Source organism: Felis catus, chromosome B2, assembly GCF_018350175.1.
Source record: "Felis catus isolate Fca126 chromosome B2, F.catus_Fca126_mat1.0, whole genome shotgun sequence".
Taxonomy (NCBI): Eukaryota; Metazoa; Chordata; class Mammalia; order Carnivora; family Felidae; genus Felis; species Felis catus.
Window position 1 is genome coordinate 26,376,129 of NC_058372.1, and position 17,959 is coordinate 26,394,087.

Consider the following 17,959-nt stretch of genomic DNA (forward strand, 5'->3'; position numbering starts at 1 on the left):
CATGGGGCCTGAACTCACGAAACTGGGAGATCATGACCTGAGCCGAAACCAAGAGTCGGATGCCTAACTGAGCCACCTAGGCACCCCTAAAATAAAATTTTATTTGTAGCTCCACGTGTCTTTCTTGCTCACTTCCCTCATTTTTTATGTTTCCAATCCAGTGATTTCTGGGGCCTGATTAAAAATTGATGTAACCTTGGACCTTCTAGTCCTTGAAGAGTCCTAGCATGCTTTCACATTGTAGAAAAGAAAAATACACAGATTGACAGCTGTGTCACTGAAGGAGAAACAAAGTATATTAGTTAATAGCAAGGCCCTCAAAGCATCTCTGGGAATTTTGGAGATATTTATTTCACTTCCTAACAACTATTTTTTCCTGTCATGAGGCAGGCAGTGATGAGACACCTGTTAACAAGACAGCCCCTTTTCCAGGAAACATACAATCCCTTAGGAATTACATGTATTTGTACATGTATACGTTACAAATATATGTATGAATCCAGATTTCTCATCATGGTCAAGGAAATTAACCCTCCAGCACTTGGTGCAAGTTCTGCATTCTTGGTTCCTTCTTTTATCAGCCAGTCTCAAGCTCAGCTTCTGGTGGCTGTTTAAACTCCACATACTTGCTATGGAGTGATGAGCCTGTGGGGTGATAGACATTATTTCCTTGGTATAGGTGGGGGGGACAAGAATGATTGTTTGGTGTCTCCCCAATGGTGGATGACAGCTGAGGTTTGAGCCCAGAACTTCTGACTCTAAAGCTCATGTCTTTCCACTGATACCCTTGTTGTTTCTGAATAATGAGTTCTTGAGGAAGTGAGTGAAAGACCAAAACAAATCTGCCTTTGAGCCCTGCAGACCAAGAAGCGATGAAGAGTAGGATTATTTCTTTAGGGAGCATTTTTCCTTTGCCATCCCTGCCTTTTTGCAGACCCTTTTATCAAAGGTGCCATTGTTTTTCTCACAATGCTGTTTATTTCATAGTAGCACCTAGAAGTAGGAAGTTTTGAAAATTAAAGCCATATTGTTAGAGGATTTCAAGGAAAGGAGACCCTTTGATTGGCACTGAGGAAAATGTCCCATGACAATGTCCTGAGCATGTCTCACTTTTTGATGTGCTCACAGCAGGGCCTGAGCTTCTCAAGCTGTGGTGCTTGCCCACGAAGGCAAATGGTACAGAAACAGGGAGGCCTTTTTGCGGGAAACATAGTCATTTTTATAGATGTGCCCATTGACGTGGTCAGGTTTAGCAACTTAACTCAAGACCACACAGGGAGCTGGGGAAACAGCTGGCAAAAGAGCATCTGCCTTCCAGCCAAATGGTCTTTTCCTAAAACTATCTACCTTCCTCAGGAAACTAGTCTTTTAATAGAAGCCTTGCCTCCACCAAGAACCTGGGCTGGAAGATGAATAGAGCCATCTTGAGAGCTTCCTATCCATTCAGTGTTTCCACTGGGCAAGTTGTATGGCCTTGAATCACAGAGATGATTCAGAAGCACAGAGCACGCTGACGTGAGGGTGCAGCTGTGCATAGTGCACCTCCCAGTAAAATCAGTAATGGAGAGTAGTGGTTATAATGTGTATGTGAGTTTGCTAATAGCTGAGTTTTATTGGTTCTCCATTGAAAAGATCACTGAAAGAGTGAGGAAGTTGTCTCTCCAAAGAGGGGTGTGGGACTGCTGCTATACCCAGTTCACCTCATTGATCCCATTCACTTAATTAAAAGTCTCAAATGTCACTGTTTTTGTCTGTCTGTCTGTTTGTTTGTTTGTTTTGGTAGATATCCATTTAGAGTCAAGTTTTAGATTATTCTCATCATTAGGATTGTCATGGCTATTGTCTAATGTACTCTAGCTGCTAGGCTATTTTAAGATAAAGGTATACTTTGGACATAATCTGCTTTTATAAAAATTTGAGTCTCCTTGGGAATTCTTTTGGTTGTCACAATTTGATGTCAAACAGAGTTATAAAGATTGGCATTCTGCAACTTTCCTCTTGTTGACAGAGTATACCTTGTTTAACTTTTTTCTCTGATTTTTAAATGATGTCTCTGAGCACCTATTGCTACCTTGCTGACAGTTAAGACAGTGCCCTGTTAGAAGTTAAGTTTGCTATTCTGAATTGCCCAGACGTAGGCAAGAGGTAAATAAACCACAGGCAAGCCTGCTGTGTGATCTACAGGTACTGTGGATTTATTTTGGATTCAACACTTAGTGTAGGTGTCAAACACTGTTGAAAAGACATAAGAACAATTATAGAGACCCACTATGATAAATTTTCAGGTGTGGATGCCGTGCTTAGCCCTGTGAATTTTTTTTTAAGTGCTTCTGAGTGGAGTTGTGCCTTGTGACCTACACTGTTACTAAATTTTGGTAAGTGTAATTTCTTTTTGGTCCTGGCATCAAAAGTAAAATATGTAGTATCCAATTCAAAGTTTGTTCATAGCACAAGGTGTTTATTCATGCAGTGAAGGAAATAAACCACCAGGTGGCTCAAGTATATAGCATCTGCACTTCTTAGTCCTGGATAATTATACTTAGTTTTGCAGTTGCTTTCCACTTTTAATAAAAACCATTGTGAGCATTGATTTTTTTTCACATAGTCTTAGAATGTTAAAACAGAAGTTTGCCTTTTTGAATTGTGTCACTGACTAGGATTTACAAGTTTTGGACCCAAACACTATGTTTTGCTAAATGTATAGAAAACTTGAACATTATTTTTTTTTTGGCTGAAGTAAGTGTCCGTAAATTGTCATCTTAGAATGTTATGATAATTTATTTATCTGTTTATTTTGACATATACTTTCCACAGTTGCAAAAAAAAATTAAAAGTTATGTTATTCATTCACTAATTAATAGATATGTTGTTAAATTTCACTTTTGAAATTTAAACTGTTAGCCTGGTTTATATTGTCTTATTTTATGCTTGCATTCTTTACAAAAATGAAGAGATACAATACCTAAAAAATCAACACATAGTTTTTGTGGACTTATTATTGCCCAAGAGGAATTAAAGAAACCAATTTTGTTACATGATAAGAAAGGTTGCTATGTAGGTTCCTACCAGCATAGACAAAAAAGATTTAAAATGCCAGAATATTTGCTTTATTTTAGAATGTATGTATAATAAAGTTAAAGTAAAATTAACCCTTGGGATTCTGCTTTTTTGGCAGACCGAGACACATCTTAATTTTGGTTCTCTTTATTTTTTAATCACAGATTTCCTGGAGTTAGGACTTTTTTCTGATAAGTTTAAGGCATATGAGAGCATAAAACACTTGTTTAAAAATTTCCTGTTTTCTGTTTATCTAGGTCTTTTACTTGAGAATTTTTGGACAGTCATTAGGACTATCACTTTTATTATAAAATTCGAAAAGGGAAAAGGTGAAATTCAGAACAGGGTTTTTTTTTTTTTTTTCTTTGTGTTAATTCTGGTTACAACTTTTGCTGGAACAAAGATAAAAAAGGTTTTTAAAAAACTTGTATTAAAACTACCATGATTTTATTTGTTGTTGTTAATTTCATGTAAGTATAATTATCTCAGAAAGGAAACCAGAATTTTTATTGATATTATTAAGCATGTTTTTGTGTCATTTTAGTGAAGGCTGATAATTCCAAAGATACTTTTTAAAAAAAGCAGAATAGCATTTATTTAACACTGCTCTACTGTAACTGCTCAGAGGCAGTGTTACTGTGTCTGAAAGTCTTGGTATATGGTCTGTTGACTAATAAATATGTTCTATTAACTAATAATAAAAATACTAATTTTCCCCCTTGTATACACGGTTAGCTGTGTGGTAATCAAGAATCTTAAACAATGCATCTTTGTTAAGATACTAGTTTTTGTTAAAGAAATTGATGTGGTTTAAAAAAACTATCAATGAAACAAAAAGACCAAATAACCCCCAAAGAAATCTTATACTGCACTCAATAGACTTATTTTTTAAACTATTGTTGTTTGGGGGACAATGATATGTGAAATAGTTTAAATCAAATTATTAATTATGTTAATTACAAGTAAATACTTTCACTGTAAGAGAAAAAAATAAAAAAATAAAAAAACTATCAATGTATGTGAACGGTGTAGAGGAAGCTGCATGTATGTTTCCTCCTCCCCCATGATTAGGAAAATAAAACAACAAAAAAAGCGTGTGTGTGTGTGTGTGTGTGTGTGTGTGTGTGTGTGTGGCACTTTTTTTTTTTTTAATGTTTATTTATTTTTGAGAGAGAGACAGAGCACAAGCAGGGGAGGGACAGAGACAGAGGGAGAAACAGAATCTGAAGCAGGCTCCAGGCTCCAAGCTGTCAGCACAGACCCGACACGGGGCTGGAACTCCAAAGCTGCAAGATCATGACCTGAGCTGAAGTCAGATGCTTAACCGACTGAGCCACCCAGGCGCCCCATGTGTGTGTAGAACTTTTTAATCCTACTTATTTTTTATTTATGCTGGTGGCTTGGCATAAAAGTGGAATCTTTTTTGTCATAATGATAAATTAGAAATGTGTAAAGCAAGTTGATTGATAAGTAAGGAAGTAAAATTGGTAGAAAATGCTTAAAGATATCATTTAGTGTTATAATCCTTTTAGATATATTTATTTATTGGATTTAAACAACTGTATATGTGTATCCCAGGAGGAATAGACCTTTAAGAATTGTGAAGCATATTTCCCCTAACTTTATTTTTCATATTTCTTTATAACCTTTCAAAAATTTTTGCATTGTATTTTAATACCCTTCCTCCTGCTTTAAAATTCTAAATTCTTTTTAATTAGTTTTACTGTGTATGTTGCTTCAGAAATGACAATAAATTTAAAAGTTAAGCTTTGATATGAAAAGAACTTAAGTATAGAATACAAAACTGCCTTGATCAATTGGTGCCTCTCCTCATATACACACAGTCCAAACTGCTGACAAAGCTGAGATTAAGTCAGGATTTCCTGAGGTTTGGGAACTACCTAGCTTGACTTGCATCATGTTGAATTGAGAAAGACAGGTAATATTTATATGTCATTTTTTAAAAAGTACTTTCACTAAGCTTTCACTGTTTCAGGGATCGATGTGGCTATTGCATGTGAGTTTGGTGCTTTTACAATCTTAAAATGAAATTCATGGTTAACACATCTTAACTACCACACATTAAAAAAAAAATCTATATAATGTTTTTAGTGCAGCTAAAAAGAGAAAGTAATTTGTAAGGAGAATTTGTGTTTCTGTATATAAAGGTGTAGATGCTGTTGCATCAGAACATTTGGTGAAGCACTCAGATATGTGCACCTCAGCTCGAATCCCAGATGTGATGGCTGCAAATCCAAACTGTGACACCAGTGAAGGGCAGTGGCAGCTCTGCAACACTAGCGGCCATGCTGTTGGTATCCTTGTTTTTTGAAATAGACCAATTTGGGTAAATTTGGAATAAAATAGCAGTTTTCCTTAACACATACTCTTTAATACATACTTTGTGTCTGTGTAAAAACGTAGTTAGGATCTGTGCTCAGATAATTAGAAAACAGGTTTGTTGTTGTTGTTGTTGTTGTTGTTGTTGTTGTTGTTGTTGTTGTTTTTAAATGCACAGGAATACCCAGCAGCACTTTTGAAAACTGCGAGGGAAGGACAGTCTTTGGCTGTAGGACTGTTCAAGGTATTGCAGTACTGCCAGCATTCCTGGTCTCCATCCCCTAAGCCAGCAACATCCCTCAATGATTCTGTTAATCACAATGTTGCCATAAATTTCTAGCCCCCTTCCTTCCTTTTTTTCATACTTGAAGACAAGTTTTATTTTGGGAGAGTTTCTAACTGTTAAAGCTGTAAGCAAGTTCCATTCTCCATAGCAGTTCTAGAGACCTAGTAGTTTCAGAGATCCCAGTGTTCAAAAGTATTTCAAAATTAATAACAAAAACAAACCAATACCAACAGGAAAGAACTTTTGGATTGGTTTGGAATGGACAGCCATCGATTTCAGTCCACTAGGGCTATGGGAACATTGGCTGTGAGAGCCAGTGGTAAAGACGTAGCAAATTACTTGGTCATATTCATTCAATAACGCTGTTAAGAACTTTCTTTGTCAGGCAGTGTCAGGGTGAATGACACTTGTTTTCCTTCCTGAGAGAGCTCAGTCTGGTGCGTGAGAAGACACATATATATATGCTGTGTAAGGGAAAGTGAGGTAATTTGATCACAGACAGGATCCAGAAAAAAGTCCTGTATAGAGCATTTCAAAAATAAGCTGTTTTCCTCTACCTTTATATTCTCTCTTGTGTTGTGTTAGGCCCTTAGGATAATGGCCAAGAGGACACTGTCATCAGGAAGCACTGGGTGGGAATTCTAGCTGTGCCCCTTATAAGAAGTGACACCTTGAACAGAAACTTAACTTGTCTAAGCATGGCTTTCTCCCCCTGTAGAATGAAGATAATGAGATTACCTACATAATAAGACAACTGTAAGAATTAAACAAGAAATGCTGTGTAAAGACAGCACAATTATCAATAATGAGTGTAAAAAAGGTTGTCTTTTAGTATTTTTTTTTAACATAAGGGAAAAAAAACAGGCAATAAATTGGGTTGGTGTTACTCTATTTCAAACTATTTTTGGTCTTTTATTACAAACATTAAAAAAAAAGTTCCTGTGGCTTGTAATATCAGATTTTCATTACATACTTGATCTTTTTTTCTTCCCTCGCTGGTTATTTTTTTAGGAACAAATTATAAAAATAATAAAAAAAAAAACATTTGTACTTTTAGTAAAAGTGGCAAGTTGAATGTTTTCAGTTGGGTGAGTTGCCTTCCTGAGTGACCTTAGTGACCTCACCTCTGTCTTGAACCTGAGGAGAAAGGAGATAGGAGTACTGAGAGGATTTAGGATGAGAAAGAAATCTGTTGAAATATGAAGGAAAGTTATTGAAATCTATAAAAGGTTTATGTTTGATTATGCAAGTTATCCTTTCATCTCACTGAGTTCCATCATTTAAAGAGAGAACTATTATATGTGTCATTAACCTGGTAGTCATGGAATCCATTAGTTATCTTGGTCACAGAAAATTTGAGCAGAATTGATCTTTGTGTTGTAGTGGTTGGTACTTGTAGACCTAAACCATCAGTTATGTAGTAGAATATCAAAGCCATTCCCTATAACCAGTGGGATACAGACTGAGAAATAATTATTTTCAGATGTGAAAGTATGTTTCCAATCCTCCAGAGAGGTGTACTAGTTTCATATTCTGTAAATGCCATCCAAGTATGTTCTGGAAGTATATTCAGAACTATAAAGCAGGAGATTATGAACTGCAGAGTGAGCAGAGTCATGTAGAGCAATGGCTGCTTTCTTGGCTTCTAAATACTGTGTATTCTTGGGTCCCATGGAGATCTATTTAGTTAGGATTTTTAAGGTGAGGCCTGGGGTCTTTGCTTCCCAGTTGATTCTGACAGATCATATAGATTTGGGAATCATCATTATGGGAAAATTAACCCTCCAAACATAAATCAGCCTGCATTTCTTGTTATCCATTTGCTATCTCTACTTGGATGTTCTCCCTAAATCTCAAAATCAACACAGGTTAAAAAAACATCTACACTCCTGACTTCTGCATCTCCCCTCACCCCCCACCCCCGCCTCTTCCTTACCATTAACTTCAACTCCCAGTTGTTATTAGCTTGATTTGTCTCCCTGTTACCCAGGCCTAAAATACCAGTTCCTTTTAAATGGTTTTCTGTTCCTTCCCCACCCCCTGCTTTTTCCTTTTTATTAACTCTCACCTGGAATTTTGCAGTCTCACTGATTGTACTGCCTTCAGTCTTCCCCACAAGTTTTTATCAATATGAGGTCCATTTTCTTCTGTGCTGATACTGTGAATTAACCTAAATGCTTTAACCTAGCATTCTAGCCTTTCCACAGATTATCACAGTTTTATCCCTTATGTGTATCACAAGTTTGGCCATAGTGGATGATTGACTGTTCTTTTACCCTGCTTCACCTTTCTCGTGTACCCACATTATTGCTTGCGGGAATGGTGTCCTCTTGTGTTGGGTCTCACTCTGTTGCTTTCCCACTGTTCATCATGACCCAGCTCAAGTATTAGGTATGGAGGAAGGCTTCCTGATCCCTCCTTTAACAGATGTGCCCTTGGCTGCCTCTGATTCCTCTGCAGCATGTTACAGTTCCTTAATTATTGTCTTATCTTAGTATTGACATTAAACTCCTTGACAACTGAGGCTTACTCATCTTGATACCCCTGCAGCACTAAGTAAAGAACCTCAGTCATTGTAGATGAGGGAATAATAATTCTTTAGAATTATTTAGAATTTAGAATTTCTAAATTCTTTAGAATTATTTAGAACCTCAATTCTTTAGAATTGAGGTTACCTGGAAAATATCTCACTACTGCAAAGAATAGGAATTAAAACCTCTAACTACCTTTTCCTACCTCAGTAATGAACCCAATCCATATCAAAATGGAACATTTTATTTTGGAACTCAAGGAGGAGGTTGGTTGGAAAGCTAAAATCACTTCTATTTGACCATTGATGAATTTAACTAAATTAGACTTTGTGTCTAAGGAGAGAGCTCTGAGTATTTACGGAAGATAATAAAATCCATATTCCAGTTGTGTGCAGTGCAGGAGCCCTTGTGCACCCAAATTACCTCCTTACTTTAAGTCCTCCCTCTTCTGTGGAAATGGATGTGTTTCTTCTAGGGATGTGGCCAGCTGTCAGCCTGAAGAGAAAAGAAAGAGCTTGAGTGTATAGGTAGTTAATTTGTCAGTTATTAATTGGTCTGGATTAGAGTGCTATTTTTGTCCCTTCTAAACTGGAAGCTCTGCAAGAGGCCTGGAGACTTCACTGCTCTGCTTTCCTGGGCAGATTACTTGTGAGTATTGTTTTCTAGTGTTTTAGAGGAAAGAATTGAGTTCAGTGATTCTGAAATGAAAGTGCTGGTTTAAATCTGTAATTTTCTGCTCTTTAGTAATTGACTATATTGGAAACATTTTTAAGGGACAGTCCCTTTGAATAAAACAATTTCAGCTTGAAACCATTACTTGTTCCCTCCTAATATGGATGCCATTTTATGTTATCTATTATAGTGAAAGAAAGATAGGTAAAAGTCACAGCCCGGATTTTAAACCTTCACTGTTTTATTTGCTTGACATGCCACTTAAGCAAGAGCTTCTTAACTTCATTTTAAACCTTTATGTTCTCTTCTGAAAAATGGGAATAGTGGTGGTACTATTTCCATCGGCTTGTGGGTTGATCAAATGGAATGATGGGTAGCAAACACTTAGCACTGTATCTCTCATGGTATGGGTGTTTTCTGCATGGAAGACTGCGAGGCATTTTTGTGCTCCTTCCATTTTGTGTTTTGTCTAAGAGCTTGGTACCTCTCCAAGGAGTAGCTTAGGTCTAGGATGAAAGTCAATCTTGTGATTGTGACTAATGGGGCCACAGGTAAATCAAATCTAGAGAACTGTGAATGCTTGTTAAGTAGTGAATGAAAGAATGAAACTTGTTTCCTAAGCATGTTATAGGACTTGGTAGTCTCTGTGACTTTGTCCCAAACCACGAGGGTGGAGCTGAAGCAGAATCTGATGGTCTATGTAAAGGTCTGTCCTTGGACTGAGTCAGGAATGCTTTACCAACTGGAGGCACCTTCTCTCCTGAGTGCAGAAAGGACCAACCAACCGAAACCAACTTATTTACTGTTTCTTTTGTGAATCTGACTTGAATTCTGATTGAGATGTAGAACATCTCAGGTCTTAAATAATACCATTACAAAATCAATAAAGCAGACACGCTATATATGATAACCTAAAGAGGAAGAATCCTTTAGGATATTTTAGTGATCTGGCAAAGTTTTAAAAACATTGTTTTTAAACATACAGTATCATGAATGGTTAATAGTAGACTTCACTTTTAGTTGAAAGTATCACATTTGTCACATACATAACATTATATATAAATAGATATACATATATATCTATTTATTTGTGAAATGTGGCAAATACCTAAGTAAAGAATTTTTTTCAGGTTCCCATTTACTTTAGAGTATTAGTACATGGCAACTAATGATTTAAGTCCTACACTTTGATTAGTCAGATCTTGATAAGTAAATCTACGTAGGTGGTTTGTGGTTTCTAGTCCTTGCTTGACAGAATGGATTTTTTTTCTTTAAATTAGTGAACAAAATTAAACAATGGTCTTCAGCGTATTTTAGAGTAAATGCTTAAAGGCAGCTGGAGGGGACACCAAATACAGAGCTAAAGTTTTTCTAGAGTGTTTATTATAGGAAGGCTAGCTAGCACTTTGTTTCTGTGGAAGTAACTCTTGGGGGTTGTTGCAGATCCCCGCCATCCAAGTTGTTCCAGATATTCAGATGTTTTAATGGAAATCTTTAAACAGTGTCCTTGGCCTTATTCTGGGAATCAGCTAAACTGAATAGGTAGACTTATGCCAAGATTTAATTAGCACTTTTGGTATTTTTAAGGAGTAGGCTCAATCCTACATTGCAATAACATAAACATGTGATTTTTGAAGTCCTATGCAAATAATATTCTAATAACATGGTACATTAAAACATCACAACAGTGCCTGTACAATTTAAAAATGAACACCTTTCACTTTCCTATTTCTCTTAAAGTTTTTGTCCATAGGATACTTGATTTTTCATAGTAGGGTACCTTGGTTCTCAGTTCTAGTTTGGCTGCATTAGAACCACAGTGGCAGCTTCGATATTGGTAGCTTTGGGGATTTGAAGCCTAGGCAACTTTGAGAATTCTTTGTAAGGATATAATAGAATAAAGTTTGAACAAATATGTAGTAATTATTTTTTGACAGATATTTACTAAATATATCTAGTTCTCAGTTTTCTATAAACCGTGAGTAATAAATATGGAGAGTTTTGGGGAGATGGTGAATGGTTAAACAGGAGTGGCAAGAATCTGAGCATGTATGAGATAATCCTACACAATTCAAGGTCTGCTTATTATATAGATGTGGACCAATGTGTTTTGAATGGACTTTTTTTTTTCATCACAAGCTGATGAGGTCTAAGGACATGGAGTTACATTTATATATTTAATAGGTATAACACCATCATGGTCCCAGTTCTCTAAAAATGGCCCTAGTATGGCAGCTAGAATTTTCTTCTGAGGCACTGATTATGTCTTGGGAGAAATCCTAAATGTCATCACTGCTGATCTGGGAAGTGGATGAAGGAACTTGCATGTAGGATGGAATAACACTAGCAGGAGACACAGTACAAATCTGTGCTCTTGTCTGTATCATTATACAGTTGTTTTAGTCTTCATAGCCAGTGTTCCAGCTCTATTCCATTTTTCCTCATCTCTCCAGGTATCACCACAGACCCATCCCTTTTAGCAAAATATCTTTTCTTCCTCACAGTTATGTCCTAAAGTTGATATCTGAATAGACAACGTTAGAAGTAATATGAAGACTATACAATTATAAGAGTGCAGTATTTTCAGGAACAGATGATGATGCATACAAACTTGCACATTTCACTGCTTAGCTAAGTGCTGAGTGTTTTTCACAAGCCAGGAAAAACTTTAGAGTCAGACCTAAGTTCAAATCCTGGCTTTGCCTTGTCTTGACTAATATGCCTCCCTGGGCCTCTCCATAAAACATGAGCTCTGAGAAAACAGGGGTCGTGTCTCTTTCTTCCGTTGTGCAACTCCAGTGCTGAGAATAGTGTCAGGTACAGACAGATACATACATAAATGGACCTAAGGTGTGCCAAATGCTGTGCAAAGGAAAGACTGGTGACACATTGGAGCAGTATCATAGTCTAATCTGCTCAGTTTGCCAGTTCACAGTGGGATAAGCACAGAAAGTGAGAGACTCCTAGTAACGTGATAGAGAAAATTTTTGTCTGTTGATGCTACTAATGCAAATTTTGAACTTATGCTTTGTATGTCCTTTTTATTTTATTTTATTATTTTTTAATTTTTTTAAGGTTTATTTATTTATGAGACAGAGAGAGACAGAGCACGAGTAGGGGAGGGGCAGAGAGAGAGGGAGACACAGAATCTGAAGCAGGCTCCAGGCTCTGAGCTGTCAGCACAGAGCCCGACACGGGGCTTGAACTCACAAACCGTGAGATCATGACCTGAGCCGAAGTCGAACACTCAACTGACTGAGCCACCCAGGAGCCCCTGTATGTCCTTTTTAAATTCCATTTTAAAAAGAAAATAATTTTTACTGTATTTTACAAAAGAATAGTTCCATGATAGATAGGAAATTAAAACAAGAAAGCCGCCTTTCTTCACAGGTAGTTTGAGAAGCACTGCACTGGAGAGTAACAGGGTGGTTTAGGTCAGGAATGGCCTCTCTGAAAAATGAGATTTGTGTTGAAATATAAAGATATTGGAGAATATCTTTCTGGACAGAATAAACAGTAGTGCAAAAGCCTCAAGGTACAACAAGCCTAGTTATTATGTTTTAGAAACAGAAAGAGGCCAGGAGCATAATGAGTAAGAGAGTGATGAGAAGAGTGGTTAGGAGGTGGGTAAGGTCCCCGATCCTCTCAGGGCTTCTTGACCCTTGATAATGAGGTTAGGTTTTATTCTGAGTGACAGTTGTTGGATGGTTTTTGTTAAGAATGTGGTGTGACCTCATTTATGGTTTAAGATCACTTTTGCCACATGAATTATATGGTCAAGTGTGGAAAAGAATGCACCAGTTAGGAGACTGGTATAGTAGTCTAGGCAAGAGGTGATGGTGGGTTGGATAGTCTAGGCAGGGGAGGTGAGAAAAGTAGACTAATCAGAATGATACTTTGAACTTGAACTGATAAGATTTGCTGATGGATTAGATTTGGGGAATAAAAAGAAGGGAGGAGTCAAGGATGAATGCTAAGTGTTTTTCTTGATCATTTGGATGAATAGAGATTCCATTTATTGAATGGAAAGACACTATTAAAAAATATTTAAATCTTAGTTAACATATAGTGTAATAATGGTTTCAGGAATAGAATTTAGTGATTCATCACTTACATATGACACCCAGTGCTCATCCCAACACATGTCTTCCTTAGTGCCCATCACTGATTTAGCCCATCCCCCTACCCAATACCCCTCCAGCAACCCTCAGTTTGTTCTCTATATTTAAGAGTCTCTTATGGTTTGCTTTCCTTTTTTGTCTTATTTTTCCTTCCCTTCCCTATGTTCATCTGTTTTCTCTTTTAAATTCCACATACGAATGAAATCAAATGATATTTATCTTTCTCTTACTGGCTTGTTTTGCTTAGCATAATACATTCTAGTTCCATCCATGTTGTTGCAAATGGCAGTATTTCATTCTTTTTGACTGCTGAGTAATATTTCATTGTATACACCAAATCTTCTTTATCCATTTGGAATGGAAAGACACTTTTTGAAGAGAAGGGTGAGTGGGAACTGAGCATTAAGAAGGGTTAGTTACCTTCCTTGTTGATAGGTACCTTTTTCATGAATCCTTTTAAAAGTGGAATTTCATAGATCTATCTTACATAGTATTGTTACACATGTCTTGGAGAGGAAATAGCTAATGACGTATGCTTCTTGGGGTCTCTTATTCTAAGGGTCTAACAGACATTGGAAAAAAATCTTTTTGTTTATCAATTATTTTGGAAATCTCAGAAAAATACTTAGGAATTAATGGGAGGATTTGTTGACATTAGTTATTATTTATTCCAAAGCAGCATCCTGCTCTGTATGTATGTAATTTGCATTTGCTTATGTGTTTACAAGGAACAAGTTACTCAAGTAGTGAAGTATAGATATGGTGGGCAGTCATATAGCTTTATCATACACAATTGTCTTTTTTTAAGACAGTGAGAAAAAAGGGAAAAATTCAACTTTCATATTAGCTTTTAAGTCCTGAACTTCATTTTCCAAGCCATTTTTGTGTTTGCTAATAACTTTTTTTTCCTTAGAAAATTCAAATGATGAAAAGATCAAGATTTATGACCAAATTTGGGGTTACTATACTGGGGCTAGCCCCTGGCCAGGGGAACAACTGAGAAAACAGATTAGTTCTGGTGTGTACCTTTCTCTGCAGCATTAGAGTCTCTCCAGAAAGACCCAGGTGTTTTTTATTTGGTCTGGGCTCTGTAAGGTGAGATTCTGACATTATTCTTCTTTTATTTCCGTGAGAGAGTTCCTTTGATATTTTGAAATATGCCTTGCCCAACCTCTGGCATCTCTGCCTACACTGGTGGCCAGTTTTGCCAATTCTCTGGCTTTCATTGATTCAATCCTGTACTTCTGAGCAGTCCTGAAGTGCCCCAGTTGCTGTCATTCACACCACAGACTGAGAATTGCTTAATCTACCTGCAGTTAACCCATACTTCATGATTGGCCCTTGCCAATAAATTGTGCCACTGCTGTATTATATCTTTCAGTATGATCAGATGGGTGTATCACCTTAAATTTCCATTTTTTAAGTAAGAATTTAATTTATTTACTTTGGCAGTTAATTTCAAAATAGAGAACCTTAAAAAAATATATGTGTATATATATGTATGTATATACATCTATGTACATATTTTGCATAACCTTTCTGTACTCTCTGTGGACCTTACTATTGCAACTTCCTGAAATCAAGTTTTGAAGATACATTTAAATTTCTTCTTATGAAGAGCAACTGCCTCTTTTTACAAATGAGTTATCTTGGATTTAATTTAGAGTTCTTCTATGTATTGTGCTGTGTTTTGCCATCTTTATCATGCTTTTCTATGTGTACTATGGTAGTTTGCATTTCTCATCTCTTGGACTAGATGGTAGTGTTCTTGAAGGCAGATAGCATTTTTCTTCATTGTTATATTCTACACAAATAGTAAATTGGCTATTGTGCAAAGTAGTTTTTCAGTGAAAGAATGTCAAGAGATCTCAAATTATGCTCTTATGATAATGGCATCTCTTTTTCTATATGTAGTCATGGTAGAGATTATTTTTTAACAAAGAATATATTTCCAGGGGTATATTTTGCCACAGAACCTCATTGTCAATGGGGGAAGTCAGGGCATATGGATGTTCAGACATTGGAAAGGGTAATTATAGGAAAATTCTATTAAATCATGACTTATAGAGCCAGCTATACTTTTGTCTTATCATTATTATACTGTTGTTTTAGTCTTTTTAGCCAGTGCTCCAGATCTATTCCACTTTTCCTGATCTCTCCAGGTTTTACCATAGACTTATCCCTTTTAGCAAAATATCTTTTCTTTTTTTCTTGCTTTTTTTTTTTATTTTTTTGAGATCAATCCCATTCTTAGGCAAACCACACCTCATCCTTTTAAAATCTTACTATAGTTTGATGGTCCCTCTCTTCTCTGGTCTTCTTCACCAAGTCTGGGCCTACTAGCTATGTTCTTTTAACCAAATACTGTTCTTTCTGAGTATGGGTCCACTTATTTTGTACTCTTCCCTGTATTTCTTTTCCTCACTTGCCTACAAGCTTTCTGAGATTGTCCATCTTCTAAAATAAAATCTCTTCTTTTGACTCTTCTACCTGCTTACATTGCTTTTCTGCTCCTCTGCTTACCTTGACAGCCATACCTTTTTAAGATGTCCCCTCTGTGCCTGGCCTTTAACCTGGCCTTTCCTTATTCTTGAACCCTGTACTGCAGCTTGTGCACAGAGCTGCATGGAGTCTTAGTACTGGGTGGTATCAGTTCTGGGGAAGGGGCTTCAGCAATTGCTTCCAGGCCATCTCCTACTTTACTACCTAGGTTGCAGGAGGTGGGCTTCTGAGAGAGGAGGTTTGAGAAAAGAAGGATTTTCTTAGGATTATTCTTTGCCACCTATCTTGCCTTCATTGGTGCTCTCAATGTCCCCTCTCCCATCCTATACCAGGCAGATCAGTGTTGTTTGTATACCTGGCTGTAAGATAAGCCATTATATGGTTTCTGTGAATTCCCCTATTTCCTCTCTGACCTATTCCCTACCATCCCACACCCCAATTTCCTCTATACTAAGTTATTTTACCAGACATTTTGTTAGGAACTTCATGCTTTAATTTTTGCCCCCGCTTCATGAAGGCCTATACCCACTTCACAGATGAAGTGCAGAAAAGTGAGATGACTTAACTGAAGTGATAGAGCTAGTAAGAGGCCAAACTCTGGCTTCAAAGTCTGTTTTTAACTATTGTTGCATTGCCTTATTGTAGCTTTATGGTGCTTAAAATTCTTTTGATATGAGATAAGATTGCAAACAAAAAAATTAGATAATATGCTTAGGAAAACTCTTAATATATAATTAGTGAAAGAATATCAGAATCAGAGTCTATTCTGTTTTGATACTTTTTATTAATAAACAGAAATAGAATTTTATCCTGGGTGGCTGATGTGGGCTGGTAGTAGCTGGGGAGGCCTGTAACACCAGATTCAAAAGTTGTTAATGTTACATTTTGCCTGGAGTCACATCTGTTGCCTTTAGCTGGTTAAGGACAAATTGAAACATCTTTACTCCAAGGCACTTTTGTATGATAGTGATATACATAAGCAGCTTGGTGGGAACATTGCTATTGCCTCTGTTCCCTCATCTATAAAATGGGGGTAAAGATACTACTACATTATTAGATGGAGATAATAGTACTACAACCTTACAGGGTTGCTTATATGGACTGTGAGTAAGTATAAAGTGCTTGGACCACATTTTAAGGATGTATAAGTTTTAGATGTAAAGTAATAATTAGTATTATTGTTAATAGAGACTGTTATTGGCTACTTTATTTATGGCCTTTAGAGAGGGACTGGGTGCCTGACTTTGTGTGTGTGTTAAAACAAAAGTAGGTTCATTTCTCAGGAGTTCTCTTCCTCTAGGTTTGGGCAATTACTGTGTGAGTGTGATAGAAAAGTTGATTTGAGTGAGCAGTTCATTGAGGGAAATGCTGCAGCCATTGTCTCCAGTTCTTCATAGACCTGGAGTGTGGTAATGTTTCCCTCTTTTTTCTAACCACACTGATTCCCTCAGGAGTATTTGCAGAAGAGTGGATCTGATGTCTCTTCTGCTTAACATTCTTTACATGGAAACTTATCTTTCTCAAGGGCAAGGTGGCATGTCTCTATGGCAAAGAATTTTCTCTTTGAGTTGAACTGTACTTTGCTTTAGTTCTCCCAAGCTCAGGAACCATGTTTTTATTATTCTTAAACTGCTTGGAATTTGCTGAGCCCTTCTAAAGCTTAATAATATTCTAGTCACCTCAAATGTGCTATACTTACAGTACTTAAGATGTGATGTTCTCTTGGGGCACTTGGGGTGGCTCTGTCAGCTAAGTGTCTGACTTTGGCTCAGGTCGTATCTCGCGGTTTGTGGGTTCGAGCCCCGCGTCGGGTTCTGTGCTGACAGCTTGGAGCTTGCTTGCTTCATATTCTGGGTCTCCCTCTCTCTGCCCCTCCCCTGCTTGTGCTCACTCTCTCTGTCAAAAATAAGTAAACATTAAAAAAAATGCAACATTCTCTTTTTGAGTTCATGCTTATTAATTTAACTTATGTTAATAAGCAAAACATCTTTTTTAAGAAGCAAAAATGCAGTTATTTTTCAGGTTCCTAAATCTGGCCAACCATGAAAATGCTAGGGGAGGTTTTTGAAAGGATTGTACTATATTGTGTTTCACGTTACTAGCCCTCAGGTGACTGTGATAATGAGTCAGGTGCTCTGGTGTGGTATATTTGAATGAGAGAAATGTCTTTAATTTACAATAAGGATTTTATGAGGTAGATAGTATATTTGATCACATTTTTTTGAGATTTGGGAACTCCGAACCTCCATATCTAAAATTTTATTTTTAATGTTTATTTATTTTTGAGACAGAGACAGAGCATGAACAGGGGAGGGTCAGAGAGAGGGAGACACAGAATCCAAAACAGGCTCCAGGCTCTGAGCTGTCAGCACAGAGCCTGATGTGGGGCTCGAACTCACGAACCGCGAGATCATGACCTGAGCCGAAGTCGGCCGCTTAACCAACTGAGC

General features: G+C 37.0%; 1 protein-coding gene and 1 long non-coding RNA gene across 4 annotated transcripts in view; one reads left to right on the forward strand and one right to left on the reverse strand.

The window, feature by feature from the left end:
• GMDS (GDP-mannose 4,6-dehydratase) overlaps positions 1-17,959 on the forward strand; it is a 629,071-nt gene that overhangs the window by 66,697 nt on the left and 544,415 nt on the right. The gene's annotated exons all lie outside the window — the stretch shown is intronic.
• LOC109499604 lies at positions 6,629-8,226 on the reverse strand. The gene is made up of 2 exons (XR_002156948.2): positions 7,752-8,226; positions 6,629-6,820 (listed from the first exon to the last, which is right to left on the reverse strand). It is a non-coding gene; the product is annotated as an uncharacterized LOC109499604 (long non-coding RNA).